This window comes from Sceloporus undulatus, chromosome 6, assembly GCF_019175285.1.
Source record: "Sceloporus undulatus isolate JIND9_A2432 ecotype Alabama chromosome 6, SceUnd_v1.1, whole genome shotgun sequence".
Lineage (NCBI taxonomy): Eukaryota > Metazoa > Chordata > Lepidosauria > Squamata > Phrynosomatidae > Sceloporus > Sceloporus undulatus.
Window position 1 is genome coordinate 77369273 of NC_056527.1, and position 17136 is coordinate 77386408.

Consider the following 17136-nt stretch of genomic DNA (forward strand, 5'->3'; position numbering starts at 1 on the left):
TAGGCTACCCAGATTTGTAGGGAAGCATCTGGGGCCATATGAAGTCTGCACACTCCTCAATGTGAACTTAGTCCTTCTCACTGGCCTGGCCTAGAACATGGAAAAGAAGGAGAAGGGGTGCTGATGAGGTCTCCCTAGCTTCATGCCCAGGGAAATACAGATTTCACAAAAGCAGTTTTGATCTGGTATCGTCTGCTTGATATCATCATTGCATATAAGCCAAAGCCTACAGGGCTCCATCTGTACCAAGACTGATTTTCCAACCATCCAGGGAGATGTCTTATTCATTTATCCAATTTATCAATCAGATTGTAGAAGTATGCTTCCTGTCATATTTAGTAACTTAGTAGCCAACCATTTTTAAATTTTATTTAGTACCAGCCACATGCTAAGTCCTGTACAGAACATCTTTGCCCCAAAGACTTCCAGGTTCAACAAATGCAAGCAAACACTACTGTGTGCTCATGTTAGAGTTTACTTGGCAACAGTGAAAGTAACCAAGAAATGTTTACTTCTCTATCTCTAATACATTCTTTTCACAACTTCAAGCAAGGCCTTGCTTGCCAGTTTGAAGACTGTTGGGATCCATTCAGAGAATAAAATTCACTCCACCTGCCAAGATTTCATCTCCACCACTACAGCAGGGAAACTGAGGGCTGAAACAGACGGGCTGCTTGAGGTGGCCAGAGGTTGCCACAGACGTGTGCGCAACTGAATCGGTGTGGGACCACGGCAACCAAACACTGCAGTCCTGGGGCCAGCTGCTGCCGCAATCCACAGTAGATCCCTGGAAAGAGTGGGTCTTTCCCGCTCCTTTTTGGGTAGCCTTAGCAACCCCGTCACAGCCCCAGCACAGCTTCCAGCCAATCCGAGGGGATGCATCATGTAAATGCCATGGCTCCTGGATTGGCTGCAAGGCAGTGTTTTGGGCCTGTCTGTTTCAGACCTGAATTAGGTATGAAAAGTGCTGTCTGTGCCCTTGTTGTTGAATGAGTTTGAGCTAGTGGACCCAAACACTGGAGGTTTAGGTAAATAAATTGTCTTAGTCACCATACACTGTGGTGGAAGAAAGACAGAGGAGCCATGACCCTGTAAGTTCTCCTCGGTTTCTCTGCAACTTAAAAAAAAAGCATGCATCAAAATATCTATTCTGTGGGACTGCCTGAGTTGAGAGAAACACATTGTTTGGCTCTATTCCAACTTGGATGGTCAATCCCAGAAGATGGGACTTATGAGAATTCTGCTCAACCGCATGTTTGAAGTTCCATGGAGATGCTCTTTAACATGTACATGAAAGCACTCAAAGGCTTCATCTGGAGTTGTGGAAACCATGGCCATCAGTGTGTTGATGCACTAGTTCTCATTTTCATTGTCAGCTAGTGTGGTGGTGTGCTCTAGCAACATCCCTGTATGGTCAAGAATAACAAATCAGTTATCTATGCTCTGACAACCTCCTGATTAATATTACCACAATAAACTAGTCGTGGGGAGGGAACTTTGAAAATGGTTTGGAAATGCTCTGAGTGACGAATGCATTGACCAATTTTATCGCTTCACTCACTGCCATTCTCTTTTATTTGGGTGCATCCACACTGCAGAAATAATTCATCTTGACACCACTTTAACTGCCATGGCTCAATGCTATGGATTTCTGGGGATTATAGTTTTGTGAGACATTTAGCCTCTCTGTCAGAGAGGTCTGGTGCCACAATAAACTACAATTCCCAGAATTCCATAGGATGGAGCTACGGTAGTTAAAATGGTGCCAACCTGGATTATTTCTGCAGTGCAGATATACTCTTTCTGTTTCCTTTCTTAATTACTGTATATACTTATGAATACAGTGGGCCCTTTGTATACATGGGGGATTCATCCCAGATTCCCCCCTCCCCACACACACACACATAGCAAAAAAGTGGGACCTCAAGTCCTGTTCATTCCTATGGGAGCACACACACCATTTTAACTCCCTGGGCTTGCCATGCACAGAAGCTATGGCACGGGCGTGCTGCAAATTTAGAAATTTTAATTAAAAAATTGACCCAAAAAACCTGGGTCAACGTATCTATGGGCCAATGTAAGTACTGTACTTTAACTCTTATATAGAAAAGGAACTATCCCCTATTGAAAGGCAAGAGCATAATCTATACTGAAAGCACTGACCCCCTTCTGTTCTCTCATCCATCCAGCCTTTAGACTGAGGACAAACAATTATGCCTGCTGGAATTTTTTAAATTGTTTGGCATTATTTTCTTATGCTTCATCCTTTATAGCCTTAGTTACATGTCTCTAGATTTACCCTGGATCTATCAATGGGTCATACAAAAATCCATAACTTTGGTTCTAAAACCTTCCCTTGACTTTGCATGGCATCAGTTTATACTTTAGTATATGCAGTAGCTTGTAAAGTTGAGGGCAGGTAACTGTCAGATTTGAAAGCCACTCTGAAAGCCTTTGTGGTTGAACAGCGGGATATACATACTCTAAATAAATAAATCAGTCAAAGACACCTGAACAGCTGATAATGTAACATCTTTTGCAACACAGCTGCACCGGCTGCTACTATGTTTCCAACTGCTGATTTTAACCTATAAAGTCTTATAGCTCAAGATCCCAACATTTAACAAAACACTTCCCCTATTATTATCCTGATTTTAACAACACCTTGGGCCTTATGAGTCCTCTCCCAGAAAAGCTTCAGAAGACAATGACAAGGAAGTGGGCGTTTTAGTTCTGGTCTCCTGCCTTAGAATGCCCCAAAGGAGGGCTTCTTGATCCCAATGTTAGCATTTTTGTGATGCTCGGTTAAGATGTTTCTATATTTCCATGTGGTTGGTTATTTTAAAATATGAGCCTTCAGCCAACACATGATTCTTGGAGTGAGATGGAGTGAAAAGAAAATCTGTAATCCAGTGATCAAACCACTACACTGCACTGATTCTCACAATCCAGAAGTATAAATGATTACAGTTAGTACTGCTGCTGGTATTATTTACTACCAAGAAATAAAACCATGAGAGGAACCCAGCTTGACACAGAAGTGTTGGGAAAAGTAGGGCTTGGACAGTCAAGAAGGCTGACTTTCAAGAAGTCATGAATGTGTTTATTCCAAAAGACTGCACCTTTTCCTTTCCACTTGTCAATTCACACCAAGACCACTATCCCAAATCCCTATTTTAGAACCAGCCAATATACCCACATTGAGGAACTCAAGACCCAGATACTGACATATCCATCATATAAAAAGCATATTAGTACAAAGTAGCACAGATGGGCTGAATCTATATGGAAAAGCAGGTTGCAGGAAAAGAAAATGAAGGGAAATTGGACAGGGCAGAATTGTCATGTGAAGAGGCAATGTCTTCATTTTGCCTCCCCCCTCCCTTAGTTACACCCCTGGGTGAGATAAAGAAATCCCTTTTAGTTCAAAATCATGACTCCCTTCCCATTACCAAGCATTTTTAGAAGGAAAAGCTGTGCTATGGATTGCCTTCTTTAAAAGAAGACCAACACTTAGTATATTCCCCACTCCAGAAAGATTTTCAGCTTTCAGATAAGCTGTAAAAGGTTCCTTGAAAAATCTCTCCCCCCCCCCTTTTGACTCAGTCCTACATCAGTTTTAAAGAGCCACTGTATCTGTAAAGCTAGATGTGAAAGAACACACAGACCACAGTATGCCGGCTTAACTTTCCTGTGTGGGAGACCGACAGAACAAAGTCAAGGGCATAACAAAACCAACCACTTCGCTGCCGACAAAATAGAAATGATGTGCCATCCTGGCCAGCTACCTGATCATCTTTGGCTTCCTTAGCCTGAGGAATCAAAGACTTAAGCACCTAATTGGGCAGAGCAGGAGGAGGGAAAAGGAAGGAATACATCTCCATTTCAAAACAGAGGCAGTCCCAGCGGAATAACACTTTGCCAGACGTTCAGGTAATCAAATACTCCTGATACACTTTTTTCCCCTTGAATGTAGATATCAAATTATGTCATGCATACTATTAAACTAGATAAAAGAGCGGAAAGTGGCACCAAAAAGCATCAGCCCCTCTGGATGAGTAAAGACTGTTCTCTATACTTCCCAACTGGCACTACCACATATCATATAAGTGATGACTGATTGATGGGAACTAAAATCCAACACAACCTGAGGGGGGCACTAGGTTTGGTAACATTAAGGCCTGATACATATGGGCACTTTGTGGTGTGGCGACAGCAAATCTTGGGCTTGGGAGCTCATACCAACCGCACGCTCCTGAGGCCTAGTATGTTCAAGCAGTGTCATTTTTGAGCGACACTGCCCACACGAGGCATGCATTGATGACGTGTGGGTGTCTCAGCAGCCACACGTCTCTAAAAGGAAGCATCGTCATAAGGGCTGCAACACATCTGTTATGATGTCGCAAAAAAGGAGCCACTCCTTTTTTACTACGCAGCTGTGTTGCATGTAAGGTTGCCATAATTCTCTACCACAAACCAGGGCAAAATGTAGGACAAAATTTAGACCAAAAATGCAGGACAATTGTAGGATAAAATGTGCCCAAAATGTAGGACATTTAAGGTCCACAATTTTTCTGAAATGTCCTACGTTTTGGGCTAAATTGTAGCCTATAATTGTCCTGCATTTTGGTCTAAATTTTGTCCTACATTTTGTCCCGGTTTGTGCTAGAGAATTACGGCAACCCTAGTTGCGCAGTTTGGTTGCCGCAGCAATGCTGCACAGCACAATAGGTCGGCGTTTCCTTGCTGGTCTATACTGCGCCTAAATTAAGGTATCTGGGCTACACTATACCATCCAAAAGAAAACTTAAAAAAGAGAAATTAGTAGGAACTCAAAAATTAGAGAGAGGTAAATACCATACTAGTGATTCTGCAGACAGTAATGGTGAAGCTGGGAATGCCTCAATAATCTCAAAGGGAAATAGTGAAACTCCACGGGAAACAGATGAGGAGTAGACAAGGTGCAGCCCTCAGGGCTCTTTTTCTGATGTCTGGGGCTCCCCACAGGGATTTTCTTTTTTTAAAAATACTTTTTTGTTCCTAAATGCCCTTTACGGGTATGATGGGCATTTCCACAACACTTTGAGAATCCTGGGGTGCTGTAGGAATTTTAAAAATGTGATTTCTCCGTCCTTCAAAATATTGGCAAAAAATGCTCTCTCAGGGGCATGGAAGGCATTTCCACTATAAGCCACTATGACAAAGTGGTATACACAGGATACATGCAAATTTTCTATATGGAGGAAATATCTATTTATGAAATTAGATTTTCTCCCCATCAAACATTAGAGATAAACACATACAGATTTTTAACATACAAAATCTTCTACTCTTTATGCTATCCTAGAAGTAGGGATAGGTCCAGGGCTATGGAATAGAAGTAGCAGTAAAGGAGTAAGAGGTTTTTACAGGAGTAGGAATAAGGAGTGACTAAATATATTTGTTATTCCTTATTCCTGATATTATATTGTACATGCAAACACTAAAAACCAATTTTATTATATTGCACTGGGGAAGAAATTGGGAGGCAAAGACACACACACACACACACACACACACACACACACACCAGCCTTGCTAAGCAACCGGGGCTTTTCCCCAGGGCTGGAAAGTAGAAGTAGGAGTAAGGGCTAAGGAGTAAGAGTAACATTAAGAAAAAATAAGGACTAAGGACAAGAAGTAACCCCAAAATCACCACTACTCCCCAGCCCTGGATAGGACAGCTATGTGTGAAAAATGAATTCATGCTGCAATTTCCCAAGGTTTTATTAAATCATAGAACCACTCATAGAATCATTGATTTGGAAGAGACCACAAGGGCCATCCAGTCCAACCCCCTGCCATGCAGGAAATCACAATCAAAACATCCCCTCAGATGGCCATCCAGCCTCTGTTTAAAGACCTTAAAGGAAGGAGACTCCATCACTCCCTGAGGGGGGGGGGTGTTCCACTGTCTAACAGCTCTTACTGTAAGGAAGTTCCTCCTAATGTTAGGTGGAATGTCTTTTCCTGTAGCTTGCATCAATTGTTCCCGTATTCTACTTTTTGGAGCAGCAGAAAACAAACTTGCTCCATCCTCACTGTGGCACCCCTTCAAATACTTAAACAGGGCTATCATATCACCTCTTAACTGTTTCTTCTGCAGGCTAAGCATACCTAGCTCTGTACATCTTTCCTAATAAGTCATGCTTTGCAGACTCTTCACCATTTTAGTGGCCCTCCTTTGGACCCGCTCCAGTTTCTCAACATCCTTTTGAATTGTGGTGCCCAGAACTGGACACAGTATTCTAGATGAGGCCTGACCAAGGTAGAATAGAGTGCTACTGTCACTTCACTTGATCTAGATAGACACTATACTTTTATTGATGCAGCCTAGAATCGCATTAGCCTTTTTAGCTGTGAATAATCTTCACTGGTTTACACAGTGATGTAGGGGATGTTACCCAAAAGAAATCCATTGCCTGACTTTGCAATATTTGCCTGTATTTGTATCTGGCTTAATACTTGTATTTTCTCACTATTCAGTCCTTTGTTTCACACTCACTCTAAAAGCGCTATTTTGAACAATGAGGCTCTACAGACCGGCAGTTAACACCAGCATCAGAGTGGAGTGGGGGCATGGTGACCACATGCCACATGCCCTGAGTCTGTCCCCATGCCAGTGTGACACTGCACGCCCCACTGCATGGCAGGAGGCATCACGGCACTCCCTTGGCACAGCATGTACACACACTGCAACAAAGCAGTGCTGTAAAGCTGTGGTGCCAGCGGCTATGGTGCCCTTGCCACAGCGCAAAAAGGAGCCACTTTTTGTTACTCCTTTTTGTGCCATGGAAAGGCCAGATCGGGACCACGGCAGGCAGTTGCTGCGGCTCTGTTCCAGCTAGGAAACGGGCAGCATCCTCCACCCCTTAGGGGATGTCTGTACAGCCCCTAAGGTTTTATAAAGACTCTGCAGGTTCATCATACTTATGTACAGTCTTGTGTCTGTTATAGATTCAAGAAGATGCTCTGCATCATTGTCCCAAGAAAATGGTCACTTGAAGTACATGAACAATGTCTGGCAATATACTCAAATCTGAGCAGGGCTATGCATGGCTTTTATGGAATGAGAGCTGAGTGTTTTTTCCCAGGACTTTCTTGTTTATGTAATACAGAACGACCAATAGCAACATAACTAACCACCCCAGTCTTCAAGCCCAACCACCTTTACTTCCTCCAGATCCTGCCTAGAAAAGTTGTCACTGCTTTCAAACCCTGAACTTCAAAATCAAACAATACAGATTCAAGTAGATTAGTTGACATGTTACAACACATTATTTACAGGAATGCAAATCAGATAAAAAAAATGTTTGCTCACTTTTAATGAAGTCTGTGCCTTGGTCCAATCAGTCTAGGCACACACACAAAAATACATAGTTATCTTGTACATGCAGCTCAGTTCCCTTTCTTAAAAGTTAACACAAGCCATTTCTGGTGAACATGGCTTCATGCCTGCAATGGATAAGCCTTTCATGTACAATCAAGTAAAGTTCCACATGTGCCCCTGCCCCCAGGAGGCCCAATTGCCGTACATGTGGAAAATCTTAAAATTCCATCTGTGTAATGGAAACTATTTTCCAAAGCACACAGTTTTCTTCATGTTTCTCTGGAGGAATAGCAGCTTAAACTTTGTCACATGAGAATACCAAGAAATACACTTGAAATTTTTAAAAATGCTTGCAAGCCTTCAAAACACAACTAACTCAATATAGAATGCCTCACTCAGAAATTGTTTTGCCCTTTTTAATGATGGAAACATACCTGTACTGCAGCTACAGATTACTGCCTCCCATCTCAGGTTTCTGTATTCACAATCAAATACACTAGTGAAATGAGAGGGGTGTTCAGGGGGGTATTTTATCTGCCAACGAATATAAAAGGATTCCGTAAACAACATCTACTTTCACCCTAGCTTTGGTCAAAATGCAACTGAATCTAAGGGTGTAAATCTTCACAAATTTGGTTCTCATGGACACAAATAAATAATTTAACCATTGTTTTTCTCCACTGCAGAAAAGTCCTAGAAATCTGTAATTTTCAAGGACTATTTGCAGTCCATGACTGTTGCTGTTGTTCTGGGCCTTCAAGTCATTTTCACCTTATGGTAAGGCAAGACTGAGACAGGGTTTTCTTGGCAGGGTCTTTCAGAGTCGGTTTGTCTTTGCGTGTCCAAAGGAGGGCGACAAAAATGGTAAAGGGTCTGGAAACCATGCCCTATGAGGAACGACTTAGGGAGCTGGGGATGTTTAGCCTGGAGAAAAGAAGGTTAAGAGGTGATATGATCGCCCTGTTTAAATATTTGAAGGGATGTCATATTGAAGAGGGAGCAAGCTTGTTTTCTGCTGCTCCAGGGAACAGGACCCGGAACAATGGATGCAAGCTACAGGAAAAGAGATTCCACCTCAACATTAGGAGGAACTTCCTGACAGTAAGGGCTGTTCGACAATGGAATGCACTCCCTCGGAGGGTGATAGAGTCTCCTTCCTTGGAGGTCTTTAAACAGAGGCTGGATGGCCATCTGTCAGGGATGCTTTGATTTGGATTTCCTGCATGGCAGGGGGGTTGGACTGGATGGCCCTAGTGGTCTCTTCCAACTCTATGATTCTATGATTCTATGATTCCTCTGAGTCTGGGAGAGTGTGACTTACTCAAGATTACCCAGTGGGTTTCTGTGGCTGAACAGGGATCTGAACCCTGGTCTTCATTGGCAGATAAAATAAAGAGTGATTGGGCGGCATATAAATAAATCCTATTATTATTATTATTATTATTATTATTATTATTATTATTATTCAGAGTTGTAGTGCTAGACTCAAACCAATACACCATACTGGTCCTCTGCTATAACATGCTGACTCAGTCTGTAAAAAAAAAATCCACATGAGTGTTATGCTCACAAAAAGAGCACTTTCTGTCCCAAAATCCTATTTTCAGGAAACTTGCTTTCTTTGTAGAAAATAACATTTCTGTGCAGAATTTTTCAGCACAGAGAACTTACATGCCTTTTCCACATCTAATAAATTCCAGACAGTGAATATTCTCATCCATGGTATTCCTCATCAGAGTCTTCCAACAAGTCTGGAAGCCCCCTTTTCACCTGGGATTCAAATGTTTATTAATATTCTTCCAATCCCTATCTTGTGTCATTCAATGGGCAAGGTCCCCAGGAGTCATATGACCTGGCCTGAATATCCCTGATAAGATTCTTTCCATTGCATCCTAGCATTAGTCTTGAGAAATATAAAAAGCATAGATTTTAATTTAATGTTGAGGGGTGGGGTCTGTTTATCCAACTCTAGCATGATTTGCCAAACATTGCTCATGGGGTGTGGGTCTGAAAGGATATCACTTTCCAAAACCTAAGATATGAACCAAGAACATTCTGATTAGAACTTGGACTCTTGGGTACTAGGCTCCCGAACACAATAGGATTTATTTCTGAATAAACATGCAATGGTTTGCACTGTTAAGCCTGAGTAACCAATTTGACGGGAAAGGAAAAGTATAAATAGAAGAGGAGGAGATGCAGCATTACCTCTCATGGCAAAATTGATCACAACTAATACTTGAATATTGCTCTTTATTTTTAAGAGATCCAAAAGAATAAACTGCTTCTAAAGAGAGATCGCACCTGGACACTATGGCTTGTTACAGACTGCCAAAATAAAGCTGCTTCAGGTCTCTTTGGAGGTATGCTATTTAAATGATGCATGGGTCCTAAGAGTCCGGAGGTTGCACCAAAGCCACACTCCATTCCTAAGCACTGGAGTGCAGCTTTGGTGCAGCTTCCGGATTCTTAGGCTGCATGCAACATTTAAACAGCATACCTCCAAAGAGACCCGAAGCAGCTTTATTTTGGCAGTCTGTAACAGGCCTGTATGTCTTATTACCCAACAATACAAAATAGTTGCACAGTTCTGTATTTTAGAAGGCTTCAGCTCAAGAGCCCTCCATACCTTACTAGAAGGGTGTTCAAAGCAGACATCAAAGGTGGCATCAGAAACATGTTGGAAGTGTATGTATCAAACAAAGACATTTGTCAGGAATTGGCACTCGGTTACAGCTCTCTGACAGATGTATACTCAGTGATAAAGCTGGATTTTGCCACATGTGCAGCATCAAGATGCCCTACCTATCTGAAAGCATAGACACAGCTCAACATACTTGATGGAACTTTTATGTTTTACCACCTCCTCCTCTCCCCCATTTTTCATGTATTAATTTTCAGAAGGACAGCACTGTCAGCAGTTATTTTTTCAGCCAGCCACCTGATTGAAATATATGCTAATTTTAGTTCTTTTTTTAAAAAACTGGTACTGAACACATTTACAGAGAAGTAAACCCTGTGATATTTCATGGGGTTTACTTCCTAAGTTTTTTTTTTTAAAAAAATCAGCAAAATGATAAAGACATATAAAGTGATGCCATTCATGTTCCAAACACTAAAACAGTATAAAGGTAAAACTACCCCAGCTACAATACAAATTTTATATTTTCTTCACTTTCTTGTTTTCTAACTTCTTACATCTCCAGGAAAACACAGTAGTCCAGGCCAAAAAAAAAATGAACAATGGGACTTTTTAAAGGCATGTACAGTAGGTAGTAGTTATTATGTCCTAGTGCTCTCTTCTTTGTCAGCAGCTGACTAAAAGGCAGTGCCAATGAAAAAAGACCATCCAGTCTGTTCAACTACTGTATTTATTCTGCCCAGTCCCATTGCTTCCTTTTTCAGAAAGGAGGGGGTTGGAGGAGAGAAAAAGAGCAAGTATGATTGTGACTTTAAAATCCCAACTAAAGGGTGACATAATCAGAACATTAACAGCATGAAAACAAATAATAAGTTTCCCCATTATGTTAATAGCAGCCCGAGGGGACCATGAACAGCAGAGGGACCCTGTTGGTGGGATGTTTAACTCTCTCTCTCTCCCCCTGCCCTACTCTCCAGAAATCACCCTTCTCCAGCTGCTATTTGCACTTTGAGAAAAGCCACTGCTGTAAATGCAGATAGCTTTACAAAATGGATTTCTTTCCAACAAGACTAGGACAGGAAAAGGGAGGAAAACATCCCATCCCAATCCTCATGGTGAGCTGCCCAAGCTTCTTTGTGGCTACTCTTTAACATAACAAAAACAACTTGTGTGTTAATTCCATTCATGCGATTCATATCCCACCTCCTTGGCCCTGACAAGTCTTTCCAAGTAATTGCTACAGCTGTCCTTTGCAATGGAAAAAAACCGCAGTCCCAGTCCTAAATTTGCCCAGATAAATGAAAATGACAGCTAGTGACTATGAATTCAGGGAAAGACATATTTTGCAGCTGTACACTGTAAAACAAAGTGTTAACAAAATGGATTGCTTCTAATTAGAGTTGAAATTTTGAGCGGACATGATGAGCAGGCGAAGGCAATGGAAACTGAGAAGTCTGCAAAAGAAACAAGGATTAGGGTTTAGAGCAGTGGTTCCCAACCTGTGGGTCAGGACGCCTTTGGGGGTCGAATGACCCTTTCACAGGGGTCACATTGGAAAACACATATTTGCATGTAGCAATGAAAGTAATGTTATGATTGGGGGTCACCACAACATGAGAAACTATATTAAAGGGTCACGGCATTAGGAAGGTTGGGAACCACTGGTTTAGAGCATTTTAATTTAAGAGGGAAAGCAAAGGAGAAATGAGAGACATGGATGAGATGGTAAGATTATGAGCAGTATGGATCAAGAGAAATTCTTCTCATGAGATACTAGAGGAGGACAACTATTTTGGCTGCTCTGGAAGTGATACAATGTTCTGGGTTTGATTGAAAATTGGCTATGGGGGAACAAGATGGAGCTCAGCGGGTCAAATCAACCCAATTTGGGTGGATCTGGGGACTTTGTGGAATCCCCTGGGTGATCATAGAGCCACAAAATAAGGGCCGGATGAGTGTGAACCCCAACAGATGCCCACCCCTGCTTCACTCTAATGCAGGAGGGCTTCTATCTTTATCACATTCATAAAATGTAAAAGCAAATACAATGCACTGAAGAAATGTATAAATATTTCAAGCAAAATTAGGAGGCAATTCGATTAGCAAAACTAAGAACGCAAAGTACATCAGGTCAGATCACCTGTCCATCTAGTTCAATATTGCTTGTACCAGTGTGGACAAATGCAAGGATCAAGGGCTGTACTGTTCTCAGAGGGTCCCACACTCCTACTATACCAGGCAGGAATATCTCCTAGCCCTACCTACAGATGCTGTGAACTGAACCTGGAGACTTTTACATGCAAGCCATGCTGTTTTACTATTCAGTTACAGACTGCTCCCCGAGGGCTGTGTCCCTTTTATAGACACAACAGCCAAAATGTCCATTAAAATTCCAACATCAATCATTTAGACATTTACTAGCATGGTCATAACATGGTATTTACTGAGAAGAAGGTTACATGAATTTCAGCAGTAAGTAAATTTGGGATTCCTGGTTCATTTCCTATAAACGTGGTTGGACTCTATATCTATACCTATATACACCTATACACATATAGGTATATAACACCTATATACACATAATTAGATAAAGATGTAAACTAGAGATGGGCCAGATCTTCACTGATCACCTTTGGATTTGAAGTCTGTCAAGCCTTCCCTCCAAAATGGGACAAAGCTAAGCTTATTTTACAGCCAAGCTGGAATAGCCAGTCCACACATACAACCCCAAAGTTGTCATTTCTAGCCAGAGACTTGAGGCTTCCAAAACCCCATGGTCCCTCATGGCAAACAATAGCTCCCTGCCATGAAGAGGCCCTGTAGGCAGAATTTTTCTTCATCTACAAAGCTGCTATTTCGGCATGAAAGCATGGATGCCTACTAACATCCAAGGTTCTTAGGCTGAAAAACAGCAGCGATTCCTCAGGCCAGCGGGGAACAACATCTGTAAGGCTACATGAATCCTAGCCCTGCCACAAAATAGAATAAATATTTATTACAGTCATAGAAAAGCACAAGGAAGTCATAAAGCTTTTCCAACCCATATAGCTAAATAGAAGAGTTTGCCAACTCTTTAAAGAGACGACGTGCCATCTCTTTAAAATAAATAGATTAGAGGTACCTACATGTGGACTGGATGATGTCCACAATTTGAACCAACACACACACACTGGGGGAGGGGGAAGCTGGCTTATTTTTCCCATCAATTTAAAGAATTAACTCAAAGTACTCTAAAACCTCATTAAGCATGTTGCAAAGACTGCAGCTTCAGCCAGAAGAACTGAGCCACTGGCAACTACCAAGGGCTAAGAGAAAAAATGGACATTAGTGACTAATCTTGTTCTGATGAATAGGGGCTGATTCACTCCAGGATGAATCACTTTCAAAGATGCTCTACCTTTGGCGGCATCTACACTGCAGAATTAATGCAGTTTGACATTGCTTTAACCATCACAGTTCAATGCTATGTAATTCTGAGATTTGTCGTTTCATGATATATTCAGCTTTTTCTGTCAGAGAACTCTGGTGCTGCAACAAAATATAAATCCCAGGATTCCACAGGACAGAAGCATGACAGTTAAACTGCTGTCAAACCTCATTAATTACGCAGTGTGGCAGCAGCCATAATTGACCAAACTACCCCACTGTGCAGATAATGCCTGTTTACAAATAAATCTCCCAGTGGTACCAACTGGCCATTAGCAAATAAATCCCTGTCTATTTCTGATCTCATTCAGTAGCAGCCCAAACGCCCTGCCCTTTCTGAAAAGGAGAATCAAAACTGAGGAAGGAATGAGCCAAGCAGACAATATATACCCACCCTGTCTCTAGTTGCCTAATTCATCAAGTATTTTCCAGCCTTCCTCTGCCCTCTTCCAAATTTCACTGCACCATTTCCAGCAAATAATCTGCTCAGTTCTGCAAAGTCAGTCAGTCCTGCACTTTGAGTGTTGACTTTGTAGGATGTGACCAGGATTAATGTCATTTTGTCCCTCTAATTAAATACAAATAAGGCATAACTGAAAAGGCTAACTAAAGCCACAGGATTCAGCACACGAGGCTCCAGCAAATGATTCAGCTCCCCGAGGGATGAAACTTTCATAGAATCATAGAATCATAGAGTTGGAAGAGACCGCAAGGGCCATCCAGTCCAACCCCCTGCCATGCAGGAAATCCAAATCAAAGCATCGCCGACAGATGGCCATCCAGCCTCTGTTTGAAGACCTCCAAGGAGGGAGCCTCCACTACACTTCGAGGGAGTTTGTTCCACTGTCGAACAGCCCTTACTGTCAGGAAGTTCCTCCTAATATTGAGGTGGAATCTCTTTTCCTGCAGCTTGCATCCATTGCTCCGGGTCCTAGTCTCTGGAGCAGCAGAAAACAAGCTTACTCCCTCCTCAATATGACATCCCTTCAAGTATTTAAATAGTGATGAACACATAAACTTCCATAGTTTTTTGTGGGTTTTTTGAGCTATGTGTCCATGTTGTAGAAGAGTCTATTTCTGACGTTTCGCCAGCATCTGTGGCTGGTAAAACGGCAGCAATAAACTCTTCTAGAACATGGCCACATAGCCCGAAAAACCCACAAAAATCTATGGATGCCGGCCATGAAAGCCTTCAACTTCACATAAACTTGCATTTAAAGCACACTGCCCCTGCTTCCCTCATCCTCTGCTTTTCCAAATCTTCCATCATCCCTTCTTTTATTTTGCTTTTGTTTTTCTGTTTGGTGGGGGGTTTTTTTTGGGGGGGGGTCCATCCTGCCTTATAAAGAATCCCGAAGACCTCAACATTTTGTACATTCTTTTGTGGCATTTGGTTGGTATTTAACAAAGGCCCTATGTAAAAGAACTGAGTTATTTCATTCAAGATGGCTTAAACAGTTTAATCACATGCTGATAATAATATGGACCAAAGTAATTCTTAATCCCTGAGGCTAGAAACCTGCCACACTTGCTCAGGAGCACACTGCACTTAATCCTGCAGGACTTTCTTCCAGGAATGAATGTACCCAGGATCCTAATGTCATTGCTCCTCTAGAAACCAGACTCAGGTGTTGAGCGCTGATAGGACTGTAGCCAAAACATAACCACTGAGAAGCATGAGGGTAGCTCAGCAAGGGCATAGGAGCTTGAGGTATGTATAAGTACAATCTTTGGAGGGAGAAATCTGAACAGCTCAGGGTTGCACATGCTCATAAGCCACAGAAACTGGTGTAACAGAAAAGGAAAAACAGGACTGTCACGAAGGGGGGATCTGGAAGAAAAGCCATGCATGAAGAGAATGGCTGGGCAAAACCCTGAAATGGACCACTTTTTAAAGTTTGGAAAAGAAGATATACTACATGTGTTAGTTTTTATTTTTTAAATTGAAAAAAAAATTGGAGTTATTTATTCAGTTAATTATTTTTAACCCAATCCTTTTCCTCAGGGCAACAGGCTTGGACCTTTTCTTTCCACATTCTTCCTACTCCCATAGCTAATACAAATTGCTGTTTAAACCATGAAAATAAGGCAAAACCTATAACAAGATTAATCCCGAAATCATACTATTATGATTAAAAACGGGAAAACTGGTCCACGAATGAAAACCTAGCCATGTGTGTTTATATCTTGGCTTTAAAATAATAAAACCGGATAATATCATCAGCTAAGAAATTCTGTTTTCATGCTGCTAAATCACTCCGTAACCATTGTTTCAGTCCAATTTTCCCCATCACTTCAGAGTTTAGAAATAACATGTTACAAGTAATTTATAAGCCTGTAATTTAATACTTAGAGGGATAATGAATGGGAAATTATGTTCCTTTGTAGAGTAATATAACAACTGTTAACATCGTTACTTTTTTCACCTAAGGAGTAACATTTACTGGTTACTTTTTCTTGTCACTTTTGGAGAGGAATGTTTGGGGTGAGCATCTTGAGGCCATTTTCAAGTTTTAGGCCACTGTTTTGGATACATTTCCCTGCATCCCAAAAAGAACTAAAAACAATGGCAATAAGGTGTTGTTATTGTTTTTAAATGTAGCAAATCAACAACAGCAAACCCGTCAAAAAAAAAAAACTTTCCATGATCCGGTTCTGGCTATACTGTATTTATATTTCGTTAAAAGAGGGAAAGGAAAAATCAAGGGCTGAAATGTATGTAGACAGATTTTAAAAACTCAGATTTGTACTATCTTGGATGCCAGGACTAGACGGATTTTCTCACATTGGACTCAAGGCTTAGTACCCTCCTTCCTCTACAAACATGGCATCTAAGAACCTTATGGTAGCAAGCACTTTTTTTAGCGCTAGGCGACGGCTCAAAAGCAGAGTGTGCTTTTGCATATGAGCACCGATCAAGAGATAAATGGACCACTGCATACTCTTCAAGTCACTCCCTCATCTTTCTTCAGAATCAAAACTACAGAGGCATCTTCGGATAGATGTTTTTCCCTTGTTTCTTTTTGGAGGAGGTGAAAAGGCATTGGGACGATCAAGGCTGGGAATGAGGCCTACCATTCCCAATGCTGACCTTGCAGCATCCAGTCCCAGAAAAACTCCCAGCTAGAAGAACCACAGTCACAGAGATGTATGCCTTCCGTTCAACTTGAACAGCAAGAGGGTGGGCAGGCTTTGCTGCATGCAAGCTTTCCCTTCACTCATCACAGCCTCACACCATCCCAGAATAATGGTTCTGCACACTGCAAGATTCAATGGCCATCAGTCAATGGGGATGCTTTGATTGAGAGTTCCTGCATGGCAGAATGGGGTTGGACTAGATGGCCCTTGGGGTCTCTTCCAGCTCCATGATTCTAAGTCATCTCTGAGTTATGGCAACCCTAAGGCGAACCTATCCTGGGGCTTCTGTGGCAAGATTTGTTCAGAGGAGGGGTTGCCATTGCCGTCCTCAGAGGCGGAGAGAGTGTGGCTTGTCCAAGGTCACCCCAGAGGGTTTCCATCTCTGAGCTGGGATTCGAATCCTGGTTCTCGGAGTCGGAGGCGACACTGCACTGGCTCACTAACAGTTCCTTGAGACCAGCCGCCAATAGAAACTAGAACTCTCTAGAACTCCTTTCCTTCCCGCTCCTTAGGCACAAGAATAACAATATACCTCTCTAATGCCTAGGAGAAGGTAAAGAAT

The 17136-nt window shown here is 41.9% G+C and overlaps 1 protein-coding gene across 1 annotated transcript in view; it reads right to left on the minus strand.

The window, feature by feature from the left end:
- The window catches only part of EPHA5 (EPH receptor A5), a 276495-nt gene that overhangs the window by 258109 nt on the left and 1250 nt on the right, over positions 1–17136 (minus strand).